Source organism: Mastomys coucha, unplaced genomic scaffold (genome assembly GCF_008632895.1).
Source record: "Mastomys coucha isolate ucsf_1 unplaced genomic scaffold, UCSF_Mcou_1 pScaffold22, whole genome shotgun sequence".
Lineage (NCBI taxonomy): Eukaryota > Metazoa > Chordata > Mammalia > Rodentia > Muridae > Mastomys > Mastomys coucha.
Genome location: NW_022196905.1, coordinates 99,503,173 through 99,517,513, shown reverse-complemented (window position 1 = coordinate 99,517,513; position 14,341 = coordinate 99,503,173). Strand labels below are relative to the sequence as shown.

General features: G+C 46.0%; 1 long non-coding RNA gene across 1 annotated transcript in view; it reads right to left on the bottom strand.

Moving 5' to 3' along the window:
* Positions 1-10,213: 10,213 nt before the first annotated feature.
* LOC116070779 overlaps positions 10,214-14,341 on the bottom strand; it is a 33,554-nt gene continuing 29,426 nt past the window's right edge. The window contains exon 2 of the long non-coding RNA XR_004110561.1: positions 10,214-10,848. This is a non-coding gene — a long non-coding RNA (uncharacterized LOC116070779). The remainder of the gene's footprint in view (positions 10,849-14,341) is intronic.

Here is a 14,341-nt window from a genome sequence, read left to right as displayed (position 1 = left end):
AGGACAAGAGGGCAGGATGCTCCTTGTGAGAATGATGGACGTTGTGGCCAGAAGCTAGTGTGCCAGGAGCAGTCCAGGCAGATGATGCTGGAGACGCCAGAGGGAAGAGGCCGTCTGTGATGTACCAGCAGAACTTGGACCAGGAGAATAGGTGCTATCACTGGCAGTTTCTACTGAACAACTGTGCAAGAATTAGGAGAAGGGATTCAGATCAGGGTCTGGGTGGGTGGAGAACATCCTGGGGTGAACAGGTCTGGAGAGGGTTGTCTAGGGAGCCACTTTAAGCTTGAATTCATTGGTTTCTTGGCAAATAATAGGACTCCTTGAAGACTCTGGTCCACATAGGGCTATAAACATCACATACAGGCACCCCAATACTCAAATTAGCCACTCTTATTCATCAAGCCCAACTTAGCCATGCACTTCAGGATAATACGGAATTGTGCTTACCCCTGGGGCAGAGACTTTTCTCAAGTGTGTGAGACAACTGAGAGCACTTGGTCCCAGTGTTTGCTTCAGGAAACAGCTGAGAAGGGAGGGAGGTAAACTCAGAAGAAGAGGTAAAATAACAGTCAGGATGGCTGAAAAAAATCATAATCAACCATACTATTAATTACCTACCTGAAAACACCCACAATGCACAGACTTCTATGTGTAAATATACAAAATAGTTTAAATTTAAAAAATTTATCTGAGCTAATAGTGCTCCCTCCAAGAGCCAAAGAACATCTAACACATGCTCCAACACCAGACATGAGAAGCCCTCTTTGAGTTGTTGGTCAGGACTGTTCAAGAGAATCCCAAAACATTACAGGCTATTGATATTGCCCTTAGCTATCTGTCCCCATAAGTAGAAGGGAAGTCCCTACTGATAAAGACACTGCACTTTAGAAACAAAGCCCAGAGGCTTTTGAGCTGGAACTGACCTGAAGGTCCCGCCCTGGCTAGGACCAGCTTGCACGGTACCAGAAGGTGTCATATAAGCTTCCAAAGGAGGAAAGTAGCCACCAGCCCTTCCCAGTGATGATGCCTGTGAGCTAGAGCAACAACATGGCATCGTAATCCTGAGGGTACAGTAGTGACCCCCAACAGCTGTTAGTAATTAGACTTAAGACCAGATCAACAAGCTGGAAATCATGCCTAATACTGAAAACCTAGCCAACTACCTAGGGCTAGTGAAGTCACAGACCTTGGAGGAAAACTTAAGGCTTCCAGTTAACCAAAGCTACCCACAGAGAAATGTAGTCCTCCCTCCTCATTAAGGAAATTCTCTTTGCAATAGACAGAGACCATTGAAGAAAACTACAGCCAATCAAAACACAAAATTGTGGAGCCCAGACCCAAATAGATACATGTTCAAACACTTCCACACCCCAGGCTCAAGGAACATTGAGGAAGAAGAAACAGAAAGATTGTATAAGCCAGAGAATCATATCAGAATCTACACGCATAAAGTCTCACCAAGATGGCTGAAATCTGAGCCAAACTAGGACTCCAATAGACAAACCTAAGTAGATGGGTGAGGCCTCAACCATTCACAAAGAACTACAGGCAGCTAAAGGATGCTGAGTGTGGGAGAAAGAATTTTCCCCAGGGAAGAGCACACCAATTGGTTATCCAATACCAAATGGTCATCCCTGAAAACATGTATACAAGTGACATACAACCGAGCATGTTCTATTTAGGAATATGTATGTATGTATGTACATATGCTTATCTGCATGTTACAACAATTAATGAAAAAAGAGGCCATGAATTTGAAAGAGAGTGGGGAGGTATAACAAGGCAAGACAGTGCAGAGGCTCCTCCATCTTATATTCTTGCTGAAGCAATTTCAGGTTTAACTAGAATTTGATCTTCCTGATGGAGAATCCCGTGGAAAATTACCCAAGGCAAGATGCTCCAGCTAATTTAGCTTTAACTAAACTGCCTCCCAGGCAGACTCCCCTGCAGCTGCTGAGCATGATAGAGGGGCTTTAAAAGCTCCACGCTCCAAATGCTCAGGGCTACACGTAGGTCCCAGACACCTGAGTAGGTCCCAAACAACTGGAATAAAGACTTTTAGTTGGCTATAAATGATGTCTAAGTGGTCATCTCTGGTGGGTTCCCTATAACAAGTGGTATATTAAAAGATCTGGAGGGAGGAAAGAGAGAGGGAAAATAAAAGAAAAAAAATTAAAGAAAGAAAGAGAGCCTGGTGGTGGTGGACCATGCCTTTAATCCCAGCAATTGAGAAGTGGAGGCAGGGGGATTTCTGAGTTCAAGGGCAGCCTGATCTACAGAGTGAGTTCCAGGACAGCCAGGGCTATGCAGGCAAAACCTGTCTCAGAGAAGGAAGGGGGAGTGGAGGGAGGGAGGGAGGAAGGAATGAATGAAGGAAGGACAGACAGACTAAAGAGCCGAAGATTCAACCCCGGCCACTGAAACCAAAGGCCATGTGTTGCTGGAAGTGCTGAAAAGTGAGAGGAATGAACATGAGGCTGTACTGCTGCAGCTACTTGGTAACATGAGGGCAGGCTGGCCCCAGGACAAAACTGACCTATATACAGGAAGGAGGAAGTGAGAAACTACAGCTCGAGAGAAGAATACAGCGATGCTAGATGGACCCGGTCCTGGATGCACAGCCATACACAGCAGTCCTCTGACTGTTCAGTGACAGAAGTAAAATGTTTTCTGGCTCAGAAACTCACAAGAAATACCATCTGACTTGCTGCTTCTAAGCATAGTTTTTAAAACCACTAAGAAGTTGGCTGATATCATTAAAAATGGGACAAGTCCTCCCTGGGTCCCCCAACACAGTGGCGCGCTGCCACCTGCTGGCCGAAGAGCAGAACGGCCCCAGAAAGCCACTTGTGGGTGAACGTGGGGAATCGCAGAGCACGGTCACCAGCATTAGCGACAAGGAGAGACATTCTCTGTTAATGTGTGTTTCTGAACGTTTTCATTTTAATTAACCTTTCTTGGAAAGAAGGTCTCGTGTAGCCTAACCCACACTGGCTTCCAACTGTTACATAGCTGTGGCTGACCTCCGAGCATTGTCTTAGCCAGTTAATAGGTTACCTTTATAACCAGACAAAACAATCAAAATACTCACTTTAGGGAACACTGTATTTTGTATAAGACACTGGCTGTTTTACTGGTCTTAGATACATTAATTAACGCCTGGTTTGTTTTTTGTTTGTTTGTTTTCTTTTGTTGTTTTGGGGTTTTTAAAATATTTTTTATTAGATATTTTATTTATTTACATTTCAAGTGATATTCCCGTTCCCGGTTTCCCCTCTGAAAAAAAAAATCCTATTCCTTCCCCCCCCCCTCTCCTTCTGATCACCAACCCACCCTCTCCTGCTTCCTGGCCCTGGTATTCTTTGGTTGGTGGTTTAGTCCCTGGAAGCTCTGAGGGTACTAGTTAGTTCATATTGTTGTTCCTCCTAAGGGGCCGAAAACCCTTCAGCTCCTTGGGTCCTTTCTCTAGCTCCTCCATTGGGGACCCTGTGCTCAGTCCAATGGATGGCTGTGAGCCTCCATTTCTGTATTAGCCCGGCACTGTCAGAACTTCTCAGGAGACAGCTATATCAGGCTCCTGTCAGCCAGCACTCGCCTGGGTCCACAATAGTGTCTGGGTTTGGTGATTGAATATGGGGAGGATTCCGAGGTCTGGCAGAGGACTAATATCCAATATATACAAAGAACTCAAGAAGTTAGACTCCAGAGAACCAAATAATCCTATTTAAAAATGGGGTACAGAGCCAAACAAAGAATTCTCAACTGAGGAACACTGAATGGCTGAGAAGCACCTAAAGAAATGTTCAACATCGTTAGTCATCAGGGAAATGCAAATCAAAACAACACTGAGATTCCACCTCACACCAGTCAGAATGGCTAGGATAAAAAACTCAGGTGACAGCAGATGCTGGAGAGGTTGTGGAGAAAGAGGAACACTCCTTCATTGCTGGTGGGATCGCAAGCTGGTACAACCACTCTGGAAATCAGTTTGGCAGTTCCTTGGGAAATTGGACATAGTTCTGCCAGAGGACCCAGCTATACCACTCCTGGGCATATACCCAGAAGATGCTCCAACATGTAATAAAGGACACATGCTCCACTATGTTCATAGCAGCCTTATTTATAATAGCCAGAAGCTGGAAACAACCCAGATGTCCCTGAACAGAGGAATAGATACATTTACACAATGGAGTACTACTCAGCTATTTTAAAAAATAAAAATTAAAAAAAACCAAAGAATTTATGAAATTCTTGGGGAAATGGATGGACCTGGAGAATATCACCCTGAGTGAGGTAACCCAATCACAAAAGAACACACATGGCATGCACTCAATGATAAGTGGATATTAGCCCAGAAGCTCAGAATACCCAAGATACAATCCACAAACCACAAGAAACTCAAGAAGAAGGAAGAGCAAAGTGTGGATACTTCGGTCCTTCTTAGAAGGGGGAACAAAATACCCACGAAAGGAGTTGCAGAGACAAAGTATGGAGCAGAGATTTTTCTTTTTTTAAAGCAACCTCGCAGCCACGGAGATAGTCTCTTCGCACCTCTCTGCTCATAGACTCCTCCCATCCAACCTTGGCACGGGTAGGATTAAACATTTCTGAAAACTCTCTTTGGAAATTCTCTGAATTTACCTAGCATTTAAGGGTTTTCTGAACGTTTGTCCTGTTCTTGAAAGTGCTCGGAAATTTCAGCCTCTTTGGAATTTGGTGTCTGTTAAGTCATGCCTCAACCCTAACTAGCAGGTCAGGACTTGATAGCAAATGATGTCAACCTCCCCCTCTGGCCTCCGTTTCAGCAGGCATGTTAGGATAACGGCAATGACACGATCCCACCGGCAGGTGGAGCCGCGTTACCTGCCGGACCGCACCTGATGCTCACGCAGGATCCTCATCTTGCTCAAGCCCTGGCTCCCGCTGTCCCCGCTCTTAGCTCGCCAAAGATAAGTCAATCTCAAGGCTTTGGCTTCTGTCCTGTAAGCTCTGAAACTCACGGGGGCCTGATACCCACACATTCCCTCCTGGCTCAGCTCTGTTCAGCTCAGCATCAGAGCACATCAGGTGCCTGAGCCAAGCTCACATGCCTTTGAGTTCACTCTGCAGAACACCCTGTGTTTCCCCCAAGATCTTCTCAGCCATTCCAGAAGCCCCTTCTTCCTTCAAGGCTCACCCTCATTTCTCAATGCTTGTGAGAGTACAGCCTGGAGTTTCAAGGCAGATGACCTGGCCCCAGGCCATCTATAGTCCATATCCTCTTTGTCCTCACCCGTGCAGATTAGTAGAGTCCTTATCACTTACCCGCCAACCTTCCCACTATTTTAAGATTCACCCACTTTGACCCACTCAGCTGTCATGTGTAGAGCCTGGCATTTCCACCTGTTTCTGAGGTGCTTGAGAGCCACCAAACCCCTTGAAAATACCTGGGCCCTGACACAGCTGCAGATCCCTCGGTACTACCGACGCCGTGTAATGGCACCTGTACTAAACCCCAGCTCTGGGAATGATGCATGTGACTGGCCCCTTTCCCTGTCCTTTGTGACCAGAATATCCACCTGTGGTCCTTTAGGAACCATTACCAATGGCACTTGGTGAAACTGTTCCTGTACTGGAACAGGAGGCACGTGTATTGGAATACAGTCTTAATGTGCATGTGGGCTGAAGTAAGCATTCCTGAGTTCAAAACCTGGCCTCTCCACTTAGCACTGTGTGCAGTAAGTTACTGCACATCTCTGAACCACATGGGCATTCTGTGAAGTAGTCTTGATGGTTGTGCCTGCATTCTAGAGCAGCAGAGAGAACAGTCACAGAAGACAGTGTCAGAGAGCCACCACTAGTTCCTCAGGACAAACCCAAAGGTGTGCCCAATATTATTCTCTTCTAAAGAGAGGCTATGCTTCAAAACGTGTCGATTTTCCTTAAGTGTACACATGGCCTAGGGTGCCACTGCAGACACAGTGAGGGCTCTGATGGTTGGGGTGAGGTATCTGACAGAAGGTGCTTGCTCTAATCACTGAGAGTGTTTTGTTTTGTTGGGTTGAGCATTTCATGTTTGTATACAGTGTGCTTTTGATTAAACCTGCTCCCCCTCCAGCCCCACCCCCATCTCCTCACCGTTTTTTTTTTCTCAACCATCTTCACGTGCTGTTTTGTTAAAGCCCAGTGTCTGTTAGTGCTGTTTGTCTAGACAGGCGATGGAGCATGAGTACCCTCCCATGCACTCAGCCGCTGCCAGGTTTTAGATGGAGAGTCTCGTGGAGTGGCAACAGGTCTTCAACTGGAGTATAATGATGATGCCGTGCACCCTTCTCCTGAGTGTTGGAATCAGGAACAGGAGAAACTACAGTGGGCTCAGTGGCCATGAGCAAAGAGCAGTCCATCTGTCATTCTCCCAAACACGGCCCTTGTCCACAACAATCCACATGGTCCCTGAGCAGGTGCAGATGTGGCTCACTGGCAGAGAAACCGTGCTGGGTCACAATCCAACTTGGTGCTAGGCCTCAAAACATTCTTTGTTTGTAACTTGTAAAAAACATAATTTTAAAAAAAGATACACTTGTCTTATTTCAACCAGCTCAGGCTTTGCAAAGTCTTTGTCTAGACATGGTGGACGCCCTGTGTTTCATCCAGAAACTTCTGTCTGACCTACCAGGACACCCTGTGCTCCAGCAACTTCTGTCTGGACATGGTGGATGCCCTGTGCTCCAGCAACTTCTCTCTAGGCATGGTGGATACTCTGTGCTCCATTAACTTCTGTCTGACACACCAGGACGACCGATGCTCCAGGAACTTCGGTCTGACACACGAGGACACCTTGTGCTCCAGCAATTTCTGTCTGACCCACAAGGACACTCTGTTTTCCACCAATGTCTGTGTGATGCGTCAGGACGCCCTGTGCTCTAGCAACTTAGGTCTAGGCATGGTGGATGCCCTGTGCTCCAGTAATTTCTGTCGGAAACACCAGGATGCCCTGTGCTCCAGCAACTTCTCTCTGACGAATCTGGATGCCCTGTGTTCTCGCAATTTCTGTCTGAGCATGTTGGATACCCCTGTGCTGCAGCAACTTCTGTCTGGGCATGGTGGATGCCCTGTGCTCCAGCAACTTCTGTCTGACACACCAGGACGTCCTGTGCTCCAGCAACATCTTTCTGATGAACCAGGACACCCTGTGCTTTAGCAATATCTGTCGGACACACAGGATGCCAGTCTGGATCTTAACAGCTTAAAGGATTCAAACACAAAATTAAAGCGACACAGAGCAAAACCACAGAGGCGACTGCTTGTAAGAACCAAGGTCCACTTAACACGAGCTGTGTGGTTCTCCTCTCCTAGAGGGGAGCAAGGCTTCTGACACTGGCTACTGGTTTTATAGAAAAATCACATTCATTCCCTTGACCTTGATCACATTCATTCCCTTGATCCATTCATTTCATCGTGACAAGCTTCGTTCTGTTGTGAATGCTGGCCTTCTCCTGTGCAGAGACTCAGTCAGAGGTGGACTCTGGCCCCAACTGATCTAAACACCATCATGGCCCAAAATTCTAGAGAGAGAATCTTCCTTCCACTGTGGGTCCCTCATCCTACTTGCTGTGGCTGGAGGGTGTGATGGTTTGTACATGCTTGGCCTAGGGAGTAGCATTCTTAGGAGGTGTAACCTTGTTGAAGTGGATGTGTCCCTGTGGATGTGGGCGTTAAGACCCTTGTCCTAGCTGCCTACAAATGAGTCTCCTCATAGCAGTCTTCAGATGAAGATGTAGAACTCTCAGCTCTGCCTGCACCATGCCTGCCTGGATGCTGCCATGTTCCCACTTTGATTATAATGGACTGACCCTCTGAACGTATAAGCCAGCCACAACTAAATGTTTTATAAGAGTTGCCTTGGTCCTGGTGTCTGTTTACAGCAGTATCCTGTCTATACGGCCACTGAAGGTTGTCCTGCTGAGAACAGAAAACAGTATGGACCAGGAATCCAGGAGGAATCTGCTGCTTAACAGGATTTGGTTGCAATTAGTGTCTGCTCAGGGTGCAGACTGCTCTGTGGAGTTAAACCTCCACAGAGGAAATGTGCTACACAGGAGGTGAGGGACCCACCGCAAAGCTAGTTTAAGAGTCTGAGAGAGAATGTATTAGTTTCCTGTTGCTGCTATAACAAATAGCCACAGGGCCAGTGTGACTGGTGTCCATAGGAAAGGAGAAAGCTCAGACACAACCACAAAGAGAGACGTGTGGAAAGAGGGCCAGAAGGAGACACGGATAGCAAGCCAGCCTCAGGGAGTGGAGTTCGTTGCTCAAAGCCCTCAGGAGTCCGCACCATCAACACCTTGATTTTAGACTTCAACATAGAGCTGTGAGATAATACTTGTGTCTCCCGTAAACTGCCCAGTTAGTGAAACTCTGCAGCAGTGTTCCTAGCAAATAAACACATTCACTTGGCCCTGTGATGAAGCACATTCACAGACTCTGGTGGCAGCAATGCAAGCATGCTTGGGTAGTGAAGACTATCCAGGCACCTGTTACAAGGTTGGACAGTTCTACATGTTCACATAACTTCATCTCGGTTCTGTGCTCAGTAGCTCCTCAGCCTCAAATGAAATGGCACTTTGGGGTGGGGGGGGGGGCGTCTAACCTGTTGACATCTCTTTCAAGAGGTCTAACCTGTTTACACTTGCAACACAACCTTGTCATCTACAAAGTCCAATTGAGAACTGCATGAGTTTTTCTAATCACCCCTGAAAACATCATAATGTTTTAAGTATGTTTACATTTGTGTACCAGGTTTCATTTATAGCTATGCTTGGCTGCAGGGGGACACATCTGCCTCGAGATAGAATCTAGGTCTATTGCTCACCACACAGCCCACCAACACAATAGCAGACTCCAGATAATCGGTGTGTACATGCACACACTGCCCAGCCTTGCAGACTCCAGATAACTGGTGTGTGGTGTGTGCATGCACATGCTGTCCAGCCTCTACAGACTCCAGGTAACTGGTGTGTGCGTGCACACGCTGTCCAGCCTCCGCAGACTGCAGATAACCGGTGTGTGCGTGCACACGCTGTTCAGCCTCTGCAGACTATGTACTACAGTGAAAGGCAGTGGTATTTTCTACATTTGTGAGAAGAATCAAGTGCAGTGGACATTGCTTGTTATTTCCTAGAATAAGTTCAAACACATATATAGTGTTAGTCTGAGGCAAGGATCTCTCTGCTAAGGCAGCACCCATTACCCTTCGGAATAGCATCCTCACAGTGGACCACTAAACGCTGAGTGGGGGCCTTCTTATCTGCAGGTCTCCAGACTGCACATTGCTTCATATAGCAGAGACTAGATGGTGCTGAGACATGTAGAACAGCACAGGAAAGAAATCTGTGGCTGATAATAAAGTAGACAGACAGACACACACACACACACAGAGTTCAATCTCCCTTACTACTGGAGTCCAGACTCTCTTTGGATTGGATCATGCTACAAGTTGTCCTTGATGTCCCACTGTCTTCCACCACTCTCCCTGCTTTTTATCCTCTAGCTGGAAGATCAAAGCAGCCAATGAAGAGATCTGAGAACCCCTTCACCACCAGCTCCGACTTAGAAGTTTTAGTGACTGCCGCACGACCCATGAAGTCCAGGTTTCTCACTGTGGCCCAGGAGGTCCAGCCTGAGTTTCCAATCCCATCATTCACTGCTCCACATGCCTCGCATCTGCTCTATCTCAATTTATCCCAAGCGTGGTGGTTGACTACCAGAATGAGTGTCAGCTGTGATCCTTGTTTAAAAAAAAAACCGCATCCTCCTGACTCAGACTCTGATGGCAGCCGTCCTGAGCACTTTTTGTGTACACTGTGGCTGGGGGCAGTAGCCACGGCCCTTCCTTTCTCTGGCATGTCCTTCTCCTTGTCCTGCCTGAGGCATCGCTCACATCCATTTCTGTTCATGAGGCTCACCCTTACAACACTGCTTTGTTTGATTGCAGAGTTCTCATTGCCTAGTCACGCCTAGGCTATCAGTCTCTTCCTAAGTAGCAATAGGCACTTTCTGTTTCTACCAAAGGAACTGGTAACTATGTTGCCCCTTCCCCATGGCCACCTCTCATATGCTGAGAGTCCCACACGGTGCTCAAGTGCAGCCATCATGATGTCTCCCCCTGACTGTGCATCTAGACTCTCCTTTCCCTCTGGACTTGGTCTATTTAATTCATATTCCCCTGTTCTGAGTTTTACACACTTGCATTTGGATTTTTATTTTATATACTTCAGCCACAATCTGCTTCAGATCCTTTCTGAACCAGAGCAGAAAAGAAATAAATTATTCATCTCTATATTCATATCACCTGGACAACCTCTGGCCAACAGAAACTACTCAGCAACAATGTTAAATTTAACTATGGCTTGGAAGAGGTTTTGCTGGTTTTTATCCTGGCGTCCAGAATTGAGTCCGTTAGGAGGGTTTCTGATCCGGAAGTGCTGGTTCTTCCCTAGATCTCAGCAGTCCAGTTGTAATTCCCACCTCCAGCCAAGGGCAACCCATTCCAGGAACCTGGGCTCTTCAGTGTGGGGTTGTGATTAACTGTGAAATTCGGTGAATAGATAACCAGAAATAAGGAAGAGAAGGATATCTCTGGGGAACATGGAGTTCAAATGAGATCCTGCAAGAAAACAGAATAGGTCACAAGACGGGTGGGTGGAGCACTCCAGCAAACGCCAATAGACCAAGGAGGCAGGGCCACATCAGGTCAGGATGTTGCCTGAAGATGTAAGCAATTTAATGTCCCAAGTGCGTCAGGAGAAGCAAGTGCGCTCAAGCCCAGATGTAAAGCCAGCAACATCAAATTGCTGCTTGACAAAGCTGTGAAGGAAGAGGAGAAAATTTTTGAGTTAAATCAATCTCATTTTTTGTGCTCATTTTTCTTCAATTTACATCTAATGTTTCCCTCAGGAAAACTGTCTTTCCCACTCCTACGTATTATATCTGAAGAAATCGCAGCACTACCCAAATCTCTTTAAACTGAAGGTTCATTTTTCCTAGGAAACACATGAGCATGTGCAGTCTTGACTTTCATTGTCACCTCGGGTTTCTGAAGCAGCCCCTCACACTTCCTGCTAGCGATTTTCAAATTGGAAAGCTCCACTCAACTGGAATTTCTTTCCCCTGTGGGGGAAGAAAGACTCAAGGTATGCTTACGGATCGATCATCACACAAACTCAAAGACATGTAACACTGCACGTCTAATTTAAATTTGCTTAGATAGATTGGCTTCAATCAAAAGCATCAATCCAATGTGTTGACTTTAATCATATTTTCTTGAAAATCTAAAAAATATCTGAGAGAATTCTTCAAATGACGTAGAAGAGAAGTGTTGATTTTAAACAGATTAAAATGAAAGTTGGTGGAAATGAAGCTGGATGTCCCATTACCTCGTGGGTAATGGCTGAGAGATGTAATGACATCTTGGCAGGTTATAATGAAGTTTGGCTTCTTCCCAAATAAACTGAGCAGAAGACCTTTGAGTTAGGTTTGAGTATATGGCGTCATCCTGGCTCAGGGAGCTACTCGTACTGGCTTGGAAGTTGATCTAGATCTCTAGGGATTGACTGTTAGCAACAGGAAGGCAACACCTAAGTGCCAAGAGGGTCTGGTCAGCTGCCATCTGATGGGGAATGGAGTTAAGGGTTATATCCCAGCCAGTCTAAGCCAGGGACACTGTGAACTTAGACCCAAACAAGTCTCTAATTTCTCATCTCCAGACCGAGGGAGGGCAGTAGCCTCAGGTGTAGCCTCAGGCCTCCCATACACTGAGCCATGAGCTGTAACTCCTCTGCAGGACACACACTAAGCTCATGTACATGGTACATGGCTGGAGATTATCCTGGGCCTGGAATGGGTTTGGGGCAGTCTGGAAGCACCTCTGACTCTATTTGATTTTTAACTCTTCCACATCTCCAGTGCCTTTGGAGGTATCAGCTCCTTCAATCGCTAACTGTTCATCCCAGGCTTGGCTTCAAAAGCCCATGCCCGTCCCCTCCCCCACAGTTCTACAGGAGCCTTGTCTGGCTCTTCCTCAACTTACGAACTTAACAACCTTGTGTCTTACCCCCACCTTCCAGGTTCTGCCTCACTGTGGCTCCTGTTGTATTGCCAAAGGCACCACAATGATGTAACTGCCATTTCTTTAATCCCTAGTAGCAGCCTGTGGGCTGGGAACTCAGCTATTTCTCAGACTCATTAACGTGGAAATACTGTCTTAATTTTCAGACAAGTAAACTAAAGCTCAATGAGGTTGAGTGGGTTTCCCAAAAACCCGAAAACTCACCATGTGCAGAGCCCAGGTTTAGACCTAAGACTGGCAGAGGCCAAAATTAAAGTTTCTAGCTGTGCCCTCCACAGTCAACTAGGAACAAAAGGATGACAGGAGCCCTGTCTGTTCTTCATGACAGTTCACTAAAATGAGTTGGCTCACTCTGATTCCCTCAGCATCACCTCTTCCTCCGGCCACTAAGAAGGCCTTCTGTTTTGAGCAGGTTTCACAGCACAAGCAACCTTGGCAATAGCTTTCCCTAGCCAGTGCTTCAGTCTCATGCTTGCAGCTTTGTGGCTTTCTGGAAATCACACTAGGTGGCAACACAGCATAGAGATCCAACAGGAACATATCAACCATACAGAATAAGCCCAGGGGCCACTCCTGACCAGCGTCGTGTGAGAGCTGATAAAGACCTGTCTCCACCTCCTCTCTCGATGATAAACATTCCCCAAATCTTTATGTGGATCTGTGGAAAGTTCCACAAGGTCAAGCCACATCTATGGCCACACCACCAACATATCTAAGTTGAGCTGAGCTCCTTTCCTCTGTCTCACTCTGGCCTACTTCATTCCTACCACAAAACCACATTTTCTTCTATTTTTTTAAAATATATTTTTTTAATTTATTATATGTAAGTACACTTTTTCTTCTCTCCTCGGCCCAGCTTGCTCCAGCCCCACTCACTCCAGCCCTGCTAGCTTCAGCCCAATGATTTATTTATTATTATATGTAATACACTGTAGCTGTCTTCAGACACACCAGAAGAGGGCTTCAGATCTCATTACAGATGGTTGTGAGCCACCATGTGATTTGAACTTAGGACCTTTGGAAGAGCAGTAAGTGCTCTTAACCACTGAGCCATCTCTCCAGCCCCAAAACCACATTCAAGTAAATTATCTACAAGCCTTTATCTCAGGCAGAGGACAGCCTTGCTAGGGGATAGCTTACCTAGTGTGAGAAAGGCCCAGGGGTCAATCTCCACTACAGAAGAAAAACTAATAAAATAAAAGTTCACACTATATATGTATGTTTATCTCAATGGATAATAGTAATAGGTGCAGGAAGGGGTAGTATAAAAATATCTTAAGTAAGGTCCTAATGCCCCCAAAAGATTGGAGTTATTGGGGTGGACAGAACACTTAGTGGGTAGAGCTCCTTCTGCACAAGCATGAGGAACTGAGTTGAAATCCCGAATGCACATAAAACTTGGATTTATAGTGGAATCCACATAACTTCCTCAATGAGCAGACATCAGCGCAAAGCGAGGATCGTGATACATTGGGGCCCTATAACACTGTCCAAAGAGGAATGGAAATGTACAAACTGCCTGATAAAGAAATTAAAATTGGGGGCTGGAGAGATGGCTCAGAGGTCAAGAGCAAATCCCAGCAACCACATGGTGGCTCACAACCATCTGTAATAAGATCCGATACCCTCTTGTGGTGTGTCTGATGGCAGCTGCAGTGTACGTATATATAATAAATAAATCTTTTTTTTTAAAAAAAGAAAGAAATTAAAATTAATAAAGAAGCCCAGTGAGCTACAAAATGAGAGAATTAGTATCAGAAATGCATTACTGAAACAGTTCAATGGCGAAGTCGATCTTTAAAAAGAGGCAAGCTCAGGCTGGAGAGGTGGCTCTCTGCTTAAGAGTGCTGACTGCTCCTCCAGAAGTCCTGAGTTCAAATCCCAGCAACCGCATGGAGGCTCACAACCATCTGTAATGTGAACTGATGTCCTCTTCTGTGTGTATGAAGACAGCAACAGTGTGCTCATATGCATTAAATAAATAAATAAACAAACAAACAAACCAAGATATTTTGAGAGCTTTTGGTGCCGCTTCTAGGAATTTGTCACTGGGCCTGGACAAGGAAGTAGGCTCAGATAAGAATCTTAGAAACAGGGGCTAGAGAGATGGCTCAGAGGTCAAGAGCACTTACTGCTCTTCCAAAGGTCCTGAGTTCAAATCCCAGCAACTACATGGTGGCTCACAACCATCCGTAATAAGATCTGACACCCTCTTCTGGTGTGTCTGAAGAC